This window comes from Meleagris gallopavo, chromosome 9 (genome assembly GCF_905368555.1).
Source record: "Meleagris gallopavo chromosome 9, MGAL_WU_HG_1.1, whole genome shotgun sequence".
Taxonomy (NCBI): Eukaryota; Metazoa; Chordata; class Aves; order Galliformes; family Phasianidae; genus Meleagris; species Meleagris gallopavo.
In genome coordinates this window covers 13,523,544-13,542,626 of record NC_139412.1, presented here as the reverse complement: position 1 = coordinate 13,542,626, position 19,083 = coordinate 13,523,544, and the positions used below count along the sequence as shown (strand labels likewise).

At 39.2% G+C, this 19,083-nt stretch overlaps 1 protein-coding gene across 5 annotated transcripts in view; it reads right to left on the bottom strand.

Moving 5' to 3' along the window:
* The window catches only part of AMMECR1 (AMMECR nuclear protein 1), a 98,247-nt gene that overhangs the window by 16,243 nt on the left and 62,921 nt on the right, over positions 1 to 19,083 (bottom strand). The window lies entirely within an intron of this gene.

The window sequence follows — 19,083 nt, the reverse complement described above, 5'->3', positions numbered from 1 at the left end:
TACGTGACTAACCAAGATAAATCTCTTATTTATGTAGGATAGTGCCAAACAGACATGTGAAGAACTGGGAACACTAACAGGATTTAAAGCATAATACCCATGATATTTGAGTAATGACTTTCACTTAAGATGTACCAAAGATGATCTTCTCCAAGATTCTGTTGATGGGATTTGCAAAGCCAGCTGTGCAACTGCAGGAAATCAGGCAGTTACCTTTCTCTGATACCTGATATTTCAGTCATTAGGGATCCACTTACATGGCCACAGCTGAAGAGAGACAGATGAAAATATGAGTGGCTAATTCAGCCTTCATATTCCTCCACATAGGAAAAACACATCTAAGCATAAAGGGAGGGATACTCTGAACACATGGACAGCTCAAACCAGAAGTCCATCTTCCTTAGTATTAAACAGTAACCAGCAGCAGATGGCAAAAAGGAAAAATAGAAGAACACAATAAATACCCAGGGTGTGCTTGCCCGGAATGCTGTGGGAATCCAGCTGTTTAAAGCTTAGGAATTCAGAGCCAGAGATGGGATCTCCACGCTTAACAGTTCTCTGTGAGTTTATTTAAGAAGTGCATGCAAACACACTCTTGAAATTTCATCAGAAAACCCCAAACTTCTTTTGATATTTTGATTAACAAAAATGCAATCCAAACAGAATCTGATGCTGCTGCAAGTTTGCTTACATGCAAATTTCTCATTTCCCTGAGGGATTCTCTACCTCTATCATATAACCAATCTATTTGGATACGTCACCAAAAAGCATCCAAAGAGACAAACACCATTTCATTAACAAACTACAAGTTCAGCTACCTTATAAACAACAGCATGCATGAATGTGCCATCCTTGTTTAACCCCGTTTTTCATAATGTATGCAACAGTCTTACCATGCAAAACATTTCACCTATTGTAAGAATTTATACTCTTCAGAAAAACAGAAAAGGTGGTTTTTGTTGTTGTTGTTTTTTTTTTTTGGCACAGCTTGATTCAAGCAGTTTATCCCGCACTCACTTCCCCTTCCTAAAGCTGCCAAAATGCATTTGTGAATTTCAACGTTCCGCAGCACAGGCTGGGTGCTGCAGGATCCCAACCACCACACAAGCTGAAGTCCAGGCAAAGTCCCACTCACTGAGGATCTGCTGTGCTGGCATTGCTAGACAGAGAGCCGTCCTTAATTTAATGTACTTGTAAGTTATACAGAAACAAACATCATACATGGCGTGTAAGCCACATCTCAAATGCAGTGATAATTAAACACAAAGTGGGTGACTTATGACGAATTTGAATACTGATAAAAAGCTGTGATACAAAAGCTTACTGTGAACACAGTGCAAGCTGAAAGGCAGACAAAGGCAGAAAGCCTCAGGCAAACACAGCCAACAAAGTAGTGAACTTTAGTGAAAGCAGAGCAGCACAGTACATAGTACACGCTATTAGTAAGCTTGACTGGCTAATTCCATTATTCGCTAATTTGAAACTGGCACAAGGCCTTGCTTTCACATAACTACCTCACAATACCTACAGCACTGCTTATCACATGATAGTGCCATTTTAGCCAGACCTGAGACAATCCCTTCAGAAGTGCTAGGTGCTTTTTTGGTCTGTATACCCTGCTGTGAACTTGATCCCTAATGCCTATAGCACTCTGGACATCTTTGCACATGTCCAGTATCAGCACTGCAGCTGCTGAAAACAAGTGAGCAATCTGCAGAGCAAACCCATCAGAGACTGGAATTCAAGTTTCTGATGCCACCACAACTGCTCTCTATAGAATATTATGCTCCTCCTTTCTTCATCTCCAGATCCCATGTTACAGTTTGTTTCTTTCATTCAGAACAGCTTTGTCCCTGCAAGTAAACCCAAAATTTAGCTGGAGAAACTTGCGCTCACAAACAATCAACAGAACAAACTGAAGGGAGAGGACAAGGAGAATGCATTTATTTGTCTACACAGACAATATTCTGTCTGCCTATGCTGAATGTATGAGACTGGAGGAGTCAGAAAGTTGTATCTGGTGACAGATTTAGGAAAACCAGCTTAAAACTGAACATTTGGTTAGCAGGAAATGTAGACCTTGTTAGACATGTTTCATTTCTGAATTCATCCCTAATCCTCAAGACTGCAATTATTCAGAATAAGTCTAGAATTTATTTCGGGGATATTTAGTAAGTCACCATCTACTGACTATTGTGATGACTTCAGCACAACAAGGGGATGGCATCCAGTAGAATTCCTCACGGGCAGCTGTCCACACTGAGAGCTTAGCTTTGTGCGAAGGTTAACAGACGGTCAGAAACGCCAGCAGATCTCAGCACTTACCCAGCATAAGAAAGTTTGCACGAGCTTTAACTTTTGTAGCTCCTGTTCTGTGGAAAAAGAATTTCAGTTTCTAGAGACAACAGTTTGGCACTTATTATACACTTCATACACTCTAAAAAAGATGTACATATGTAAATTCAGACTTTGACCTCACTTTTACTGTTAGCATGATTCACGGTGACCAATTTAAAGCAAGCACAGCAGAGAGACAAGAAAACATGTGCACACTTTCCTTAAACTTATTACTGGTCTGAGCTGCTTAGAATGAAGTGTCTACGTAACTGTGTGTAGGCATTCTTCATTAGCAGAAGAGACTTTGTTGCATTTAGTTGCCAGAAGTGTTACTAGATCATGACTTTACTATCTTATTCAATGCCAAATTCTTCTGCTATTCTTCTGTTAGAAATGCAAAAGAATTCCATTGGAGCAAAGACAGGTAATACCAGGTATCAGGTTTAAAAAAATAAACTCCACATTTTTTTCTTTTAAGCTTAGAATAAAGGAGAGGTAAGTGGAAATAATTAGTAAAGTAAGTTGAAAAACTAAGCAGAGTTCAACTTAAAAGAAAAGAAGCAGCTTTAAAGGAAAAAAAAAAACACTATTAAAAAAAACCAAACAAACATTTTCTACAGCATCTGCTCTTTATTTCCTAATGCCCAGGATGAATTTACGTATCCTGCTGCTGACTAACTAGAAGTATTTGGTTGTGAGGAGTTGAAAAGAAGCAGTGCCAAGCAGGGGGAATTTTAGCTGGCCAATAAAATGACATTAGTTTTTCCACATGGGGTTCTGCTTCATGTTAAAAGCATAGCAGGCAAAGTCAAAATTGAATCCTGTTCAAAGAACACTATTTTTAGACACAACATGCATGCACACACAGCATTTCTCATTAAATACACTTGATTTATGAAGTCCTGGGTGTCCTACTAAGACAGACCTAATGCCAGCCAAGAAAACACAAAGTACTCTCAACAACCACTTTTTCTTGGGCTGAGCTATGCAGTGCACATCACAGCTCCTGCTTAAATGAAGCTCATTTGCCCAGAAGCCCTCCAGAAATATGTTTTCACTAACTTCATGTTTCATGCTCCGCTCCTCTTTGTACTTGGGAATATAAAAAAAGGTTTGCGAACTCTTTAAAGACACTGAAAAGATGTAAAGATAAAGAAATAGTTTAAGCTATTTTGAGTTACAAATAGCAGCATGAAATTTAGTGACAATATAATTAAAGCTTATATTCCTTAGGTGTACACCTTGTTTCAGATACTCTCACAGTACTTTACTAAAGCAGCAGTTTGAGCAGGTGAGCACAATTCACAACTGTGCTCTCCAGCTGTAATCTTCGTAGAGTATAAAATGCTAAAAGAGATAAATAATCAACCTCAATCTTCAAGAACCTCTGGTTCTTAATGTGATATGGCAGCCAAGCGGCAAACAGCAGGATAGAAATGGGAGAAATCAAACATAGAAATGGATCCGTTTGGAGGTGCATGAAAATCATCATGATTAAATGTAAAGCTTCTGTAAAGTTTCCTAGCACGTGGGCACTGCAAAAAGTGAAGAGGGATTTATGTGCAGACAAATGAAGGCATTAAATGAATTAAATACTTACTATTTTATTATTATATAATCATAGTAATAATTAAATTTCTCACCAAATTATTTTTGTGGGAAGACCCAGACTGGGTAGAGGTTAGCAAAAACTGGATTACAGTTGTGTAAATATTGGAAATTACTTTGGGAGCTTTAACATAACACAGAAGATGCAAAAGAAACAGTCAAATATTGGGCATGATGTAAGCAATAGGCTGCTTTTATAGGAAGTGTAAATGAGGCAGAGGCATGGAGTGACTCACGCCATTTAGGACGCTTACGCAGTAAATCAGAGACAGAACCAGGAACAGAATCCAAGTTCTGCGACTCCTAAAAATCCTTCTGTGACAACATTCACAATCTGTTCAGTCTACAGTATAGAGAAACCACTCCCAGGTTAATCAAAGCAGAATGGATAAACTTAGGCTAATGAATTAAAACAAATCCATTAGTTTTTGAGTCCACTCTACTACTGATCATTTCTTCTTAATTAATCCAGTTTCCTATATAGAGCACAAAATAAAACTAACTATAACTTTTGGTATCTAAAGTAAACAAGTTTCCTGAATACAGTCACCACAGTGATGAACAACAGGTTCAAGACCATATTTTATGAACTACTGCACTCTCCCAGTACACAGTATGTTGGCACTATGTTTACACTGCAGGCAAACGATTTCATGAACTACCTGGTGAAAACCCTTTTCGTTCATTTCAGCAAGTGTCATTCTGTTATTCTTCATTCATCAAGAGGCATATGCTTAGCAGAGGTAACTTAGAAAATGCATTTTACAAATAAATGTTCCTGTGTTGATCAACTCAGCCCAAAGGGCCTCTTCAGTTAAAACATCCTGAAATGAACAGGTGGCAGGCTCACTGGATTTTAGATAACAGCAGTGAGTGACATTTAGTGACAGGATTTCAGAAAAAAATGCAGTATTCATAGTTTGTCTCACTGCAGTTACACAGAGAGTTACTTGACGTTGAGATTTTCGTTTTTTTTTTCTTGAGTAACTTCAATAAAGAAACTGAAGAACACTTATGCAAGTCACCAAAATCAGCTTTCCTGCCAGTCTCAGCAGCTTCCATGTCACAATATGCAATTATTTTTAAGCTAGAACAGGGCAGAGTACACTTGTCTTCAGAAAGAGGACTTAAGCTGGGAGAGATTTTGCAAATTTACATGGAGATTTCAAGGAGTGATTCAATCCAAATTACATTGTCTTTCTTTTTTCCTTTTTTTTTTTTTTTTTTTTTTGTCGGACTTCAAAATTTCCAGGAAACAAAACAACTGTGGATGACTGTTCTGTGCTTTTCCTGAACCCTCCCTTACATTTGGGAGATAGAAAGGGAAAGAACAACATTTCTACTTCCTGCACACTACGTTGCTAAGTTCCATCACAGAGTAGGAGGAAAAAAAAGACAAACCCCCTCCACACTTGTTGACATTTTGCACAGAAATGGTTCTATAACTGTGCCTAATTAATGACCACAGTGCAGCAGCGTTTCATGTAGGAGAAATAAAATACTGATCTGGCATTTTGGCTCTTCAATCAATTTTCTTAACTCCTGAAAACTGAAGTATGCCAGGAAGGCTCTCCCCCCATCTGTCCCCCCAGTGGCTTCACACTCCCAGCGGTTTAGCTGCAGCCATTCAGTTTAAGAGAAAAAAAGGAATATTCTGATACTGGTTTAGTTGCCTTGGTTTTGAAAACAGAAACATTCTTCAAAAAGACAACTAAAAACACTTACCTAAATTAAGTGTTTAGACACCTAAAGTGCTTGGTTGGTAAGCCATTCATCTAAATCTGCCACTGAGACATGCTACAAGAAACCACAGACAAGGTTCTGAAGCATTACTGCAGCTTACTGCAGAACAACTGCATCTTCCCCCATGGGAAGGCATCATTTCTGTGTTATGACAGAGGTGCCCAGCTGGGGTTTGTGTTGAGAGCAGTGCTGTGCAAGTCATGTCACAATGGTTCATGGTCAGGAACAAACCTGAAGTGACTGTTGCTGTGATAACAAAACCCAACAAAACTTAACAACCCCCACTTAATGAAGCTACTTTAAGAAGAATGCTGAAGAAAAGAAAATGTAATAATCAAAGAGTTAACAAAAGCTGTATTAAAAACTGGCTGTAAAGCAGAGATTTTTCTCAACGTTGCATTATTGTACTGCGAATACTTGAAAGGTATATTCACACATGTGCCAACTTAAGTACAATTCAAATACATGAGGAATAAAAAGAATAATTCAGATTATTTCATTTGTAGTATTCTTGAAATGTGAACAGAGGCAATTATGATATACCACAATTAACTGTTTTTTCATATACACAAATATAGATATTTTTATCACCTGTTCCTCATGCTGTACAAACTATCCATAACTGAATTTGTGTGAAATCATTTCCATAGCAGGCATCACAGCATGTAGGTAAAGCATCATGGAAATACAGAAAAATAGAAAAAAATTAATACATCCTGACTTTGATAGTGACTGCAGCCACAAATGGAAATGGTTTCAGTTTATCAAAGAATCACCAGACGGTTGGCAGGGACCTCTGGATCCAGCCGGACCAACCCATGCTCTAGCAGGGCCTCCAGAGCAGGGTGCCCAGCCCATGTCTTGAGGAGGTGCCTCCATCTCCCCGGGCAACCTTTGCCATTGCTCCAGCACTTGCACAATAGAACAGTGTTTTCTTATGTTTGGATGGAGCCTTCAGTATTCCAATTTGTGCCCTTTGCCTTCTGTCCTCACACTGGGCACCACAGAAAAGATCCTGGCTCCACCCTCTTTGCACCTTCCCTTCAGTGAGAGGGGAGGATCCCCCCCCAAGCCTCCTCTTTTCCAGGACAAACAACCACAGCTCTCGCTATCTTTCCTCACAGGAGATGTGCTGTAGCCCCTTCAGCACTGGGCTTTGTGGTCATCTGCTGGACTCCCTCAGATACATCCTGGTCTCCCTTGTACTGGGAAGCCCAGAATTGAATCTGGATCTCTAGATACAGCCTCCCCAGTGCTGAGTGGGGAAAAGGATCACTTTCATCCTCACATTGGCAGTACTTTGCCTAATGCACCCAAGAATACCACTGGCCTTCTCTGCAGCAAGGAGACATTGCTGGCTCTTGTTTGGTGCGCACCCATATCCTCTCCTGCTGCCAGACTGATTCCCATCTGGGTGCCCCCAGCAAGTTCCGGTGCCTGGGCTGTTCCTCCTGAGGGGCAGGACTCCACTTATTGAACTACAAGAGTCCTTTTCTCCAGCCTGTTGAGTTCCTTCTGGATGGCTGCATGACCTTCTGACATACCAGTTGCCAGCTGTGTTTCGAGTCATCTGCATATCCTTATGCACACACACGTGTGTTGTGCCACCCACCCACCACTAAAAAGCAGACCGTTGTGGTGTAGCTGATAACACTTTGAGAATCTTGTTTTTTCCCTGAACAAGTGCTGTAGTTCACTTCCTGCCAACTGCTGAAACCACCAAGATGTTATTCACAGAATATTTCTAAGGATAACTATGATTTCCAGGCACATCTTTATTTTAATCTTGATTTCTAACTCTGGCTACCTCGACTCATGGTACATGCACAATGTCAACCTCACAACACATACAGAACAACAAACACATACCTTGAGGGTATGGTTGGCCCTCTGGTCTGAGGGTGCACTGATGGCTCACGCTGTCCAGCCTGCCATCCACCAGTACCCCCAAGTCCTTTTTGGCAAGGCTGTGCTCTATCCTTACATCCCCCAGCTTGTACTGACAGGAGGGGTTGCCACAACCCAGGTGCAGACCTTACACTTGGATTTGCTGAACCTCATGAGGCTCATGAGGCTCTCCCAGGCCCACTGCTCAGACTGTCTGCATGGCACCCCATCCCCTGGATGTGTCAACTGCACCACTCAGCATGGCGTCATCCACAAACTTGCTAACAATGCACTTGATCCCACTGTCAATGCCACTGGTGAAGATACTGAAGAGTATCAGTCCCAGCACCAACCCCAGAGGGACACCACCCATCACTGATCTCTCTATCCAAACACTGAGCCACTGACTGCCACTCTCTGTGCAGGATCTCACAACCAGTAATACTGCAGTTTTCCGATTACATTTGTAAGAGTCAAGTTTCTATGGCTTCAACATTCTTTTATTTTTTCCTGAAGCCAAAGATTCTACACTACTTTTATGGTTCTAAAGGAATTAATTTTCTCCTTGTATGTGAAGAAAGAGCAAAGATGTTAGAACTCCATTTTTCTCATACTGCTTTAATCCCACTGAGAGTCGGGGAGTCATTCTGCATTACTGTAAAGCAGCCTACTGCACTGAAAATCTACGTTTTTCTTAAATTAACCTAACTTAAAAGATGCAGAGCTTCACTAGCAGATTGCAGGTACACATTCACAAATGAAATACTAAATTCCAGCTCTCCACATACCATATCAGGCAAGTTGCAGAGAAGTACACTTTGTAGTAAATTACAACAAGAAGTGTGCAATTATTTTGCATTTGCCTAAGTCCAGCAAGGGAAGCTAGAACTGCTATGTCGAATGCATTCCATTCTTCTAGAACTGAACAGAGTGAGCTAGAAAATCCATACAAAACAGTTGCTCGTATTCTGAATTGTTTTGCAATTGACAGCATTTTCTGGCTGCAGTTGCACATAAGGTAAAGCAGCTGCATACATAATTTCTTCATAAGTGGCAGCTTCTTTTCTGACTTTTCCCTTATTCTTCTTCACCCCTCCCAGCATCTTTATCATGCTGGGATAAATGAGGACCATGCAATTTAAAAAAGCATGACACTGTGTGTCATACCTATGCCAAAATTGAGGAAGCTGAAAGGTGTCACTTGCCATGGAGATGTCCTGTTTTGATACACATCAAAAGCAAATCCTCAGCACTTAGAGTAATCCCACAACACAGTAAGCTTACCACTGTCGCTCCAGATGCTCATTAAAAAATTGCACAGCAAAACTGACCAGGGTCTGGTGTGCAGGCTTTTGTTTGGTGAACATATGAAATAAAAGACAAGCCAAAACTGAGTTCCAACTGGACTAATTTGCAGTGTCACTAATGGGCTCTCCAGCAGATGGCAAAGTTTAGATAATTAACAAGAGTGAACTCTTCAATTACATATAGAACTCTTAAGCTCGAGTAACAGTGACCACTCAAATCCTTAAGTTATACCTGCAATTCTTTACATCTTCAATACTTTCAATTACTTTTCAATACTGACCTCTTCACCTCGAAGCAGATACTGAAGTCAAAATCTTTTGGGCCACTTTACTGCTAAACTCAACCTGCACGTCATCAACTCATGGAACTCAGTGCTCACCTCTACAGAAGTGCCCAAGTCATAATTTTAAGAAAGTAGAAATTAATAGGAACATTTGTAGTTCTTTATGCATTGTCAAAAGCTTCCTCTTCAGCAGATATGGAAAAAATATATGTTCCTAAACTCAGCAATGCAGTGACACCTAAACATGTGGAATATCATTTGGATGTTCAATTTCCTGTGACTTGCTTAAAAAAAAAAAGTTTATTCTTATCATACACTTGAAAGCCTGGAACAAAAGAGTACTCAATATTCTCAGTACAGCTGTTGTCACTGGAAATACTACAGACTACACTCTTAGCTGCTTTTTTTATTTAAAGCTGCCTATATGATTCAATTCAGTTGATGTTGCAGATGGAATTTAACAATTTCGATCCTGCTTATTACAAATACAGGAACTAAGTTCTATGGTCAATAGTTTGAAACTACAGTTATCAGGGAATTACCTATAATCAGGTTAAGAATAAGGAAAGCAAAAAGCATGTTAGAATATATAGTAGTTGAATTGAGAAGGAAAAACATCACATTCACATGAGGTTTCACTCTAAACATTTCACAGAAAAAAAAAATGAAGATAATAAAACATGAAGATACAGATGAATGTAGTCGCTTACTGAGGGTCCACACAATCTTAGGAGACAGGAATATGACCACTCATAACACAGAGAGCTGAACAGCACCCTGGCACATTCCCTAAGACATGCTGTTCATCGATACCTCTCCACGCAGCCTGGATTATGTTTAAACCAGCTGCTTTTCTGTTGTACTTTCCTGCCTGCTCTAACCCAAGTGCAATCTCTTGCACATACTGCGAGTACACACTGCACCAACAAAGAGATGCAAATGTGAGTGCTATCCTGTGTAAAGGTTAATGTACGAGCTCATGGCATCTAATTCTCAGTGTTTTTATAAATACAGTAAAAAAAAAAGACAGGCACAAGATGGATCCCTTGTGGTGCAGCATGTGTAGTAAGACCTTAGGGAAAGAAATGGCCACTCCTTATTTCACAGGAATGCGTAGGCACAGAAGAAAACATTTTGATTTCTAGACATTCCTGCGTGAGAATTGCTGCATGAGAACAAAACTTACTTCGTTATTAAAGGCAACAAACAAAGGTTGTCAACATTTGTTTCTCAGCGTCTTGCAGACTAAGTTATGATTGCTCAATACCTCTCCACACCAATTCAAAAACAGAGTAAGCTTTAGATACGTACACCCACTCTACACATCTGGAGGCTTTGATGCCTGCATTTTCCTTCCCTTCTCCTACCACACAAGGAAGCTGTCAGTATGCCACCTTCTCTTTCCCCTTTTAGGAAACACACCACTTCTGTCTTTCATGACATCAGTTCATTATTTCATCCCCGTACTCCCTCTCGTTTTCTGCCACAGTTCTTTTGACTTCAGGAGGTACCCTCAATGCCAACACATTCAGCTTATAGAAGTAACTGGATGGGGCAATCACAGATCACTATATCCAAGGTCAAGATACCCAAGCAACAGAGTCTTTGCAAGCTCAGCTAAGCATTACGTTCAATTCCAAGTCAGCCAGCTGTAGCTCTCCATGTGTTTTCCACTCAAAACCAGATTTTGAGCAGAAAAAAATGCTAGAATGCAATGGAAAGTTCAGAAACAAAGAAGAGACAAAAGGTTCAGGTTAGGCTGGACTACATCTGTCTGCAGCCTCACAAATGGTAACATAAGTGGTGAAGGAATGCATTTAACTTGGCAGCATTACATGCATTTGAAAATTCTGTTCAGCTAAAGAATAAAAGATCATTAGAACTCAAAGTATAAACATGAATATATTTGACTATGAAATTAATTGAAATGTCAAATTTGTGCTTGCTAATTAAATATTTCACATAATGTCCTCTTAAATGAACAAGCCAAATTCTTCTCTTTTTGAAGGCAATGGGAGTTCTGCCATTCACCATAGTAAAAGCCTAAAAGAGCAAATAATTCTGTTTAGTTCTAAGTTAACTTAGCTTTAAAGTACTTGAACATCTTAGATTGCTACATATATATTTAAAAATGTTTAACTGAGCAAATTATCCCAAGAGCAACTGAAGTTTGATCATCCAGTGTTGAATGAGGATACAACATGGGCACAAAACTGGTTTATTTTTAATTACATTCATCAGAGCTACAATTCAACATATCTAAAGTGTTTAACGTTTAAATGGAACTAGGTTTCATCACCTTTTATAGAATTCAGCTCACAAACAGTTCACCTCCAGAATGGCAGGAATACTTGACTCCAACAGTTTTGTGAAACTGTACATAACAGCTCTTGTAAACCAGCATTTCTGAAAATACTTACGTATTGTAGGCTACAAAAAAAACCCTATCAAGTTCATAGAGCAAGAAAACAGAAAGTCACCCTTTTAGTAACTGAAAGAGCTGAACAGAAAGAGGGGGTTGCTCAAACAAATGAGGCTGCATGTGGTGCAGAGACCTCCACAGACAAAGCACAGCTGCCGCACTTTGCAATGAGGGATTAGCAGTCTAGGTCAAAGGAAATAAAGCCTCTCTAGCTAAGTGAGCAAACTGCAGAATGCATCCTCAGCAGAGATGAGAAAGGGCCATCTAACTAGCTTGCAAATTGTGTAGAAGCTTCTGGGAACAGAAACAAAATGATTCCTTGACAGAACGTGTAAAAATAATTCTGCTGAAAAGCAGAGATATTGTCAGAGGGCTGAGGCTGCAGTGACCTTCCAGTTATTTTAAAATCACATTTTCCATCTCCCTTCTGCACATTCATAAATATAAACACACTCTCTCTTCATGGCAGAACCAACATGCTATCTGTATACCTGTAGGGTATTAACGTCTAGAAAAAAAACAGCCTAGAAGTAACAAAAAAAAGCTCTTCATTGTCTTTCGTAAGAATCAAAGTTGTTAAAAATACCTATGTATACACGTGGCTGTTCTTTTTTTCGTCTCCTTCTCAAATGCAGTCACTCAAGCCTCTTCCAGCATGCGTACAGTTGAGTCAACCCATTTTGGCTTTAAATGTTTCTTGACTTTATACACACACTTTAGTTGAGCAGAATACAAACCAATGTTTGAAGAAAAGGAATTGCTGATTTTTTCATCAAATACTAGATATATTCTCATTATAAATCATTAATTTCAGCAACTTTTCCTTACAAAAAAGACAAGTCTCCTGAGCTGATGCTTGCCACTTGAATGTACCATTGTGAATGTATGTCTAACCTGGCTTTTGCTATGGAATGAAGTACCAGAACAGCTACTAGCAGATAGGCTGGTGTCTAAACTTCCAAATGAACTGTATGCTGCAGACAGCTTGTAACAGTTCATGGCATTACAGAAGTGTAAGCCATTAGAACTACTTGAGCAGGAAGCAGCAAAAAGTTGTACTGCTATGAAAACCAAGAGCTTTTCTTCTCTTCCCCATCCAAACCACATGAAATCTACTCAACTCAAAACTCATTAAAAAATAAAAAGACTTAACACTTTACTATAACAAAAATCACACTTTCTTGGTGATAAAAGTTTCCAGCACCTTCTTTTGAAACAAAGGCTTACAGGAGACTCCAGTAATTGCCATTTGCACAAAGGCCTATTTCAGTGAGGCTGGGCTTACAACTTACGACAGATGGGGAATTCCCCAAGAGCTGTGCTCAGGCTCATCAGAGTACTCCTTAACATCTGTATAAGTTCCCTAAGTTATCGTGGGAGTTATTTATATATGTACTTGTACAGATGGAGAGACTGCTTGCATGACTATTGGCCCCTTATTACAAGTATTATGCAGTAAGAAAAAATACTGTAACTGCAGTGGCACAACAAACCTGAATGTAAGCTAAAAGATCTCGTAGACTGCAAATTGGTACCAAAGGTCAAAAAGCCCATTTTCCACTACAGTCAAAAAGCTACTGTCAGTGGTTATCTATAAACGCTCATATTTTAAAAAAGTTTTGAAAATTCACACAAAAGCAGAAGTCTGCGGTGGAGTGTTTTATATATAAAAGAGAGTACAGGTTGCTATCTCTCACTTTTACAGAGTACAGTTGAAAATGGCATCAAGAGTTCAAAGAGAAGAGACTAACCTCAACTCTTCTTGTCCCTAGTATTTTATTTTAAAATTAGGTTAGGAAAAAAACTGTTCTTCTCAGGTACGTATATAATCCCTCCTATTTTAATGCACCAAAAGAATAGTAAAACTTCAGTCTCTTGTCAATTATGAAAGTCAAGCCAGGCTACCCCTATTTTTAAGAGATTACATTCCCACAAATATGTAAATGATAGAAGCAGAAAGTATGGGCTGCTGAGGGTTATGAGACTTCTGGAGAACCGCAGTCAGACATTCTTCAGCATTGTACATGGCTGCTCACGTCCACCCAGAGGCAGATGGGCTGCTACTTCTTCCAAGGGCTTTTCTACCTTCTCAACTGCACAGCTCCATAAGGGACACGAGGTATAGCTTCCCTGTTCCTGGTGTCAACTGGAACGAGTTTTAGAAACAAGTATCTGTTGGCACTGACTGAAAACACCATAAAATCCTGCTACAGCTGACAAGCACATTTTAATTCTCATTACTCTGGACTATGAAAATAGCAAGTTACATTTTAAGAGCTTCAACATTTTTGTGTTAAAGTGCACAGAGATAATGAGGGCTTTCGGAGCCTCGTCTCCCACACCCAGTTCGTGCTGTGGCTTCGTTATGCAGTCTCAAAAGGAAGCATCAGAAAACTCCTAAGTGGAGGAGGTGATGACAGACTGAGAACTTTAATCGAGACTCCTTTCCCACAGTCCTTCCCACACAAAGCCAGAGAGTTTAAGGATTTTAACAGCTTGTACGTGTATGAGACATTCCTTTTTCCTTTAGCCTCATTTAATCCCTGATAACATCTACTAAAACAGTAGATTTCACGTAATGCAGCCTCTTGAACAGAATAAAACTACATTTATTTCCACTATCTTGGTTATCAAATACACCACTGCTGCACCTCAGTTTCCAGCATCATAGGAAGTGAGGCCCAATCTATGTGAATATCCCTCTCACATGTAGCACTGCCCCATATGTGCACTGGGACGATTTTTTTTGTTGTTTGGTTTGGGGCTTACACCCCCTCTTAGTAATAAAGCTGCAGGAAATGTCCCTCACTCAGTATTGAAAATAAACATTTCCTGCTGAGCTGAGAACAGCCAGAGAGAAAAGCTTGCCTAGCAGCAGGTAACTTTATGCCAACTCCTATTCTGTCCTAGCTACAAGTTTCCATATATGCAAAATCTTCCTTTAAAACACAACTGCTACGAGACACATTCCATCTATGCTTCTCTCCTGTGTCAACACAATTTTACCTGGTGCTGCTCAGCACTGGCTCTTAATCTGACCCCTCTCTGTAGCACTTAAGAAACTAAGAAGTCACTGAAACTCTCAACTGAAAACAATTTTCATTCTAGCAGATTATTTTAGGAAACAACTTGAAAAACATTCCCTCTCAGAGTTGTCATACAACAAGACAAAGAAGTTAACCAGAAAAGCCCTTGGAATACCAATGACTATCCATATCACTAATGGAAGAATATGAGTTCTGGCAATGAAATGTAAAGCTCTGCTAAGAAAACCAGAGATGCCCGTTTCCCTAACCCCACCCTCCTTCCCTATTATTTACGTCAAGTAATAAAGTCAAATAAAAACCTGACATTCAACCTAAGTAGTGCGCCAACCCACCTAGACCAGCGCCTTTGAACTCCCGGGGAGTATATCATTTGTTCGCTTAGAAAAAGGAGACTGTGTGGGAAGTACAAGAAAAACAAGAGCGTCGTGGGAAAGCCCAGTCACAAATGATGTGGCTCCTCCCTGAAACCCATCTGGAAAGTCTGAGTAATCGTGGGATATCCCCAGTTACTCATCAACATTCAGTCAAATTTCAGGAATATCTGATTTTTTCAGGATACTACACATTATGTCAACCAACGCAAGTCAATTTGGCTTTTCCAAAGAAGGCATTTTGTAAGAATCATATTCCTGGAATTCTTGGGTTTTAATGCACATTCTCTTTGCCTGCAGTTGTTTTTTTTTTTTCCCCTTCAATATGTTGGGGAAATAAGTATTTTACTTGCAGAGAGTTTTCTTAGTTACACCAAATTCTAAGGTTGAGACCTGGCAATTAGGACAGCCTCAGCAGAATGCCTCCCAACCTTACTCTGTATTGATCATTTTTAATTCCAGAATTCCGTTTTTCCTAGATCCCCAATTACCTTTCATAACATGGTCACCTTACAGAATAAGTTTGTCCCACCAAATGCAGTAACACATCTCCCTGACCCAAGAATTCATATTCTCTAATTCAGTTTTCCCAGCAAAATTGTTGCCAATATTTGATAACTCTCCTTTTATTTAAAAAGCTTTGATAGGGCATCTTTACACACTCTTCCTTTCCTGTCCTCCCATTTACAGTCTTTGCCTTGCTTTCTTTCAGGAAGTGTTACTAAGGAAACAGCCTACCACATACCATTAAGTATACAGGTCCAGCAAGGTTTTCTCAGGAATAATAGACCAGTAATTACAAAACTGATACTGTAAGTGCTGTCGCTGTTTCGCTCCCCCCCACTTTTAATAAATGAAAAAAAAAAAAAAAAAAGGCAGTTATTATATCCCCACACATACAAACATATAAGAAACATATTTACTAAAGCATGCTGCTTCTATCTGCGCAGTAACATGAAATGAAAATGAAAAAATGAAATAAGGAGAAATATTTAATCCATCATTAAAGCAAAAGGGATTTTTCCCTGACTTCCTAGAGCCAGTATACAATTTAGCTTTGTCATTTTGAGAAAAGGCAGGAGACAGTTCTGATAAGCAACAGTTCCCTGAAATAACGACCTGGCACTGTATGCACAAAATCATTACAGACCTACTTACTGAATTGACTCACAGAGAATAACTAAGCCTAGCTCAATAAATTCAGATTTGTATACTTCACTTAGAGTTTCTGGTTCTGAGAGTTTACAAAATAATCCATTTTATTACTAAACAATTATATTCCACTATGACACGTCCAAAGATTTACCCAAATTAAAGTGGTATTTGCAAAATTCATGGCTACAATAGTTCAAAACAAGTTTCTATTGTCTAAAATGAGATTTAGAAATATCATCAGCTGCAGGTTTCAGTAGAATCTAACATCTACACTTACGACAGGCAAACATGAGTCTATATGTTTTATTACAATTATGCTCAATTTCAGTAGGGTTAATCAGTTATCATTTAAAAATTAAGGTGTCAATACATCACCTTTTCATTTCACACATTATCAGAAGCAACAGATCATATTAAAACTATGCACTTTATTAAGCATTTTGGATAATAATAGTCTAAGACTATTAGTAATACATTTGGAGATCAATCCCACTGTACTAAATGTACAAAATAGTAATTCATAAAGCAAACTTTACTGCTGAACACTCTTAATATACTTTGGTCTGGTTCCAACTTAAGAATTTAAGACAGTTCTATTAAATCAGCTGCAATTTCTATAAATATAATGAAAAAATATGAAGTTAACACAGTGCACCTTACCTTCACTAACACTATGAATGTCCAGACCACCTCTGGTAGCCCTCTACTCCTATGTTAGCATTTCATGTGCAAAGTTTTAACTTCAAAGATAATCAGAAGGGAACACAAATGTAATTTAAAGGGAAAGTAAAAATATAACAATAAAGAAAATCTGAAGAGGTTTCTACTGAATTAACTTCCCTTCTAAGAAAAAGTTTGTTAATTACTAAAAGGGATTTTGTAACAGCTTACTTACAGAAAGACACATGAATTAAAAGCTTATCTAATTTTTGCAACTGCATCAGCCAAATAAAAGATTATCTCTGTATACATCCTACCTTACTTACAACTAAAACAACCTGATTAAATTGTTTTTAAGCCACCAGTTTCAGAAACTTAAGGGATCCATTTTTTAACAATGTTCAACAATTGTTGACAAAAAATACTTTCCTTACTTCCCCTCTCATTACTGATTTTAAGTGGAATGCACTCATTTGTAATATAATTTCTCTCCCATTTCCTGTATTTTATTTTGTGCACGTGGGGAAAGAGGGAAGAAACAGACCACGGCCTACTTTTGACAACCACTGGGGACCATAAAGCAAAACTCATTTGAGCTTGTAAGGGAAAGAAAATTACAGCTACCTTCGCAATCATTTATACACAAAGGTAAATAAAGCACACTGCAGACCGGTACATACAAACAGCAGACCTAAAATCTACCCAAGAGTAAAGAACAGCTAATAAAACAGGATAATCTCAACTATTGGTAGTTGAATCAGTTCACAAATCCTGTAGCCATACTTAATGTCTTAAAGATGCCATACCTTTTGGCCTCGCACTTTATCTCTGAGTCATGATGGCAGATGGTTGCAAAACCAATCTAATTAAAAAATCGTTCACGTATTGCCCTGATTTGGCCTGCCGTTTCTACAGGTGTAAGCCAGCCTCTCTGAAGCAGACGGTCCTCCCTTCCTTCGGAGCAGTAACATTACATGGTACAGAGCCTAGTATTCTTAAGAATACAGAGTAGTCTTAAGTCTCTTTCAAACAGTGCTTTGGCTCAGACAGCCCTCTTTCACTGAGGACTTCTAGCGACTGGAGATTGTTACAATATGATGAGAAATCCTCAAGCTTAACTTACTCTCTCCACTATTCTAACTACATGAAGAATAGTCTCTACCTAACGTTGATCCCTGGAAGATGCCCATGTCATGGCAACATCCTCAATTACCGAGCTTTCAGTGAAGTTCACAGTGCAGATTAGCAGAAGAGCAGTCCTGAAACTTTGGCTGTAACGAAAGTTCAAGAATACTGAACACCTGACCCTGGACTAAGGGAAAAATGATCAACTACCCCAAGTTTTATGTATCAGCTTGGTATTTCACTTCCCATCTCCCCTAGAATATCAGATGCTCTGAAATCACTCCTAACTGCAGACTTGCACAGACTCACTCAGTGAGGGATACAATGGCATGAGTGAGAGACATCTTATGCAATCACCTGAAGAGTCCCAGCTTCCTGCTGCCTTATTGTTTCAAATGGATTTGACAGCACGTACAGCACTTTTGCACTTCTAGTAAAGCTTAGTGAATTTTATAGGTCATACCCCACTGAAAACTTAACTAAATGGCATCTTGAAGGGTTGGTGGCAGTTAAGAGTTACAAGTTCCAGATGTGTATTGCTACTGGCTCCCAAAAGGCATAATGGACTACTGCACTGGTTGTCTATCCACTCAACTAAACACAGAACTTAAGAATTCTCCTTAAGAATGTTTTCTCACCTTGAGGTTCTCCATCTGTTTCTGGTCATCTATAGCAGCAGCACAGTCTGAACCCACTGCCTCACTAAGATGTCCTTGGAAACTCAGAGGCAACCAACAAATGCTAGAAATTCCAGTATCACTGCCATCTGACTTCCCTGTTGCACACCTGCTTTTCACAGAAACAAATGAAGAGGAAGCAACAGAAGCAATATGATGCTTCCTCCTGGCTTTGCAGGTAATGTTGAACATATCAGAATAGCAAAAGGCTGCTGAGTTCAGGCTGAGAAGATTATACACTGCTCCAGTTTAACTCCGAAAACTTCACCTCACAATTACCAGGTCTCACTGGTGGCTTACATACACAGGGTAGTATATAATAAAAGAGCTGACTTTGAGAAGTAGTCTACTCAAAGCCACATGATAAGACAGCCTGAGAAATATTATCAGCAGGCAGCCCAGAAACAACACTGTGCTCTGAAACATTACACAAAATGCTATTGGCAGGAATTAATTTGGT